The sequence below is a fragment of the Pundamilia nyererei genome, unplaced genomic scaffold (genome assembly GCF_000239375.1).
Source record: "Pundamilia nyererei isolate P.nyererei 1_Seehausen unplaced genomic scaffold, PunNye1.0 scaffold00524, whole genome shotgun sequence".
Lineage (NCBI taxonomy): Eukaryota > Metazoa > Chordata > Actinopteri > Cichliformes > Cichlidae > Pundamilia > Pundamilia nyererei.
Window position 1 is genome coordinate 53,812 of NW_005187925.1, and position 3,852 is coordinate 57,663.

Sequence of the window (3,852 nt, forward strand, 5' to 3'; positions counted from 1 at the left end):
AAACATTCAGCTTTGATATTAATGAGTTTTTTGGGTTTGTTGAGAACATGGTTGTTGTTCAATAATAAAATTATTCCTCAAAAATACAACTTGCCTAATAATTCTGCACTCCCTGTATATATGCTTTGGTTAAACAAGGGCTAAGTTTTTCCAAATGTTGATGGAGGGGAGCCTATTGTTTTATTCCACTCATCTCGTGTCAGCCAATTGCTGAAGCTCTAGCCAGCTCTTGTCCCTTCTTAGCGCCAGCGCCCATACTTTCAGTCTCTTGCTTTCTACAGCCGAGCAGAGCAGGCGGGCTAAAACGTTTTGAATTGGTAAGCTGGAGAAATGAACCTCTAGAGAGTGAAATACCATTTAAACTAATATTGTTCACGAAGTACGTTTTTGCTTTTGTTGTCGTAAAGGACGGAGTGAAAACGAAGGGTTTACTGAGAAACGCCAGAATCTCAGGTTAAAGCCCACAAAACTATTTTGACAACCACCAAACAGCTAAAACAGTAAATGAGAGCAGGTAAACGGATTCCTCACAAAGGCAACGCGGACCCGACGCATCAGAATCAGTGAGATGTGTGTCTTTCTCACCCGATGGCACATACGCGGACACGCCGTCAGTGCTGAAAGCTGACAGCTCACTGATTCTGATGCGTCGGGTCCGCGCTTTGTGTTTACGTCTTTGAGATTTTTTTGCACTAGATTCTGGTGCTGCAGGTTTTGTCTCTCTCCAACCAAAATTGACTGAACCAGCAGCAAAAGAAGATCAAAACTAAGCTTCACATTTGATAAACATCGTCATTAATTCCCTCTTACTTTTGCTATTTTGCTTTCACCATGATAAAAATCACACTTCCTGCACAGCTCTCTCTCTCAGTGTACTGCAAGAACAGTTTCCCATCCTAAATCTATTTTCTGCATTATTTTTTTGCTTATTACGCACAAGTCATGTAGAGTGCTGTCAGCTGGTTTTGTTTTCCCCAAAAATGACCTCCAACAAGAAAGCCTTATTTCTGCTGTTTAATAGCAAAGAAACTCATTTTTAAAATTATGCCAAATTGCAAAATGCTTAGCTGTGTCTTTAATAAAACCTCTGTAACTTTGCTCTGCTTCACTTCAGCAGCATCTGGTAATGTTCACATGTTGATTTGTTCTATTGCAGAATATTTTTAAGGCAGTTATCTGCGATAAAAAGCCAGGCCTGGAAAATCTCCTTCATGTTATTCTGTGTTTTATCCTCAGTTACTTTGACACAAAGACATCTGCTGTGATGCTCACACCTCTGATGAAGTCTCACAAGTGTCAGTACTGATAAATGATCAGAATTATAATATTTCGGACTGTCTGAGGCAAAATTGAATCGAATCGGGACCTTGCGAATCATAATCGAATGGATTATAGAAATCCGTGACGATACCCAGCCCTAGTGAGGAGCCTAGGCCGGACAGAAGTGGATGTAGCTGTGGGTAATCAGAAAAGATGAAAAGAACGATTGATAACGTAAGTTAAGGCCTGATCCATCTGAAATTCATAGCCAGTGCTCTGACATGGAGCCATCAACCTCTGAACGGTGAAAAAGCACAGTATATCCAGAAAACACATAATATGCCGCAATAAATGCACTGCCCAAATGTCCCCTCTCCTCAATGCCTTTCAGCGGCAGGCAGCAGCAAACAGGTCGATGATGATTAAGTTTAACATTGTCTCAAATACTGTCAAAGCACTTTAAGCACAAGCACTTATTCAGTAACGTCTTTCTTGTAGAACTGGGCTCCAAATAAAGAACTTTGTGTTGACAAGATTGTTATTTAATCATTTACAAATCAATATTGTCTGTATGGACACCACGACAGGCACCAACCACCTTGAGGCCGCAGCTCAGTGAAGCAGCTTCGGCAATGGAGAAGTCCAATAACGAAAAACCACACCAGGAAACAGAGTCTGGGGACGAGGGGGATGACCCACCAATCTACGGGGTCCATGGTTTGGCTGGAATGTTCTGTCAGGGTTGACGGAACAGACTCATGTGCAGACTCAAGGAAAAGAGCAAGGAGAGTTTATTTCTATTTCAAAAAGCAAAACAAAAACAAAACTGATTGACTATATACAGAATGTGAGGGGAGTTCAGGGGTTCTGGGGTTCCACGGGGTAGGTGAGGGGAAATTCCACACATTCTCTCCAGTTCACTCCCAAGCTGCTCTTCGGCCACGCCACACACGCTCTGCTCCTGCCACACAAAACTCACCTCTTCACTTCACTCACACTCGGGAAAACCAGGGACGAGAATCAAGGACCAAATTAAACCAGAGCCACTCTGAGCTATCTTTGATGTGGTCTAGAACCTGAATCTGCCCAACTCTAGACTCAGAGCGTTAAACTTTTCATTACTGCTGGCCAGGCGAGCTATTTTGCTTTAGTGGCAAGACTCTTGCATGCGCAATGGGTAAAAGATATAATGTCCTGTATGGATTTAGAAAAAAATTTAATATACAGTTTGTGGGTCAAAAAACACATTTTATAAACTGTGGTCCCCTTTCCTGGACTTCTTTAAGCTGAACACAGCTTCAACCGTATGTTTGTTGAAAAATAGTAACGGACCACATTACGAGGAGAGGATCTATATGAATATTGAGACACTGAACACCTACAGGAATTTTACCAAACAACCGGAAGGAGCGGAGGAAGAGGAAACAGAAGAGAAAGAGATAAAAATCCCATCAATAGAAGTAATTTTAGTCTAAATTGAGCTGCACCTATAGTGTACTTACATTTTTTTAAAGTGTAGAGTAAAATAATACATAAAGCAAAGTTGTTTTTATTGTGAAGCCTGAAAAAGATTTGTCTTTTTGATTATTAGTAAAAAAAAAAAAAAAAAAAAACTTCTTGGAGTATTTGGAAATTAATTGCACAATATAGCTGCTGCTATCCCTAATACAGTGACCTACAGCACACACCTGTATTTATCATTCAGGCCACTCACCTGTCTGACTGTCACATACAGTCTCAGTCTTCCACATCATCATGTAGAATGCATCTTTAGCCAACTTAGCATGAGATGTTGCTCAGTATTAACCACATATTTCAACGGATATACACAAACAGATACACACAAGCCAGCGTGCATTATGGCACCTTTTAACCAATAACTTCCCCTTTCCTGACGTCAAACCACCTCTTTTCTGTCTTTGAAAAATTCAAATTACTGCTTTTTGCTTCATTGTAGTTTTCCCAAAATATGAGTAGATAAATAAGTTAACCCAGTTGAGTTATTACAAATCATGCTTATTTTAGCAGTCAGTGTAAATTATGTGTGCAGGAACAAGTGTTGGTTTTGACCATTTCTTTTTTTATATTAAAGAGAAGTGGAACAGGTGGCTTTGCAGCCTTAAGAAAATCTTCATTGATAAAAACACAAAGCTTAGCTGTAACACACTCACCTATGTATTTATTTCTATTATTGTAGTTATTTTTGTCTGTGTCCCTGTAAAGAAATATGAAAAGCCAGTATGATTTTCACATTCCTTTTTGTTAACTAAAACATTCAAACAAAAATGTCAATTAGTTTTTAGGGAGCACAAAATATTCCAGCATGCAAAATGCTGTGAAAGAATTAACAACAAACCAATGAAATTCTACAATAACTGTAATATCGCTCAGGTAGCAGGTGAGGTATTTCAGAAAATCCAGCTGAGCATGCTGCAGCTATTATCCACCGCTAATACCTGCTGCTTACTGAATTTGACCAAGAAGCTATACTGCCCTCAAGTGGAAGAGAATGTAACTGTTAGGTCTACACTTATAGTGTCACGGTCCTGGGTCCCCTGACCCAGCGTTTTTAGTTCTTTGTGATGTTTGTAT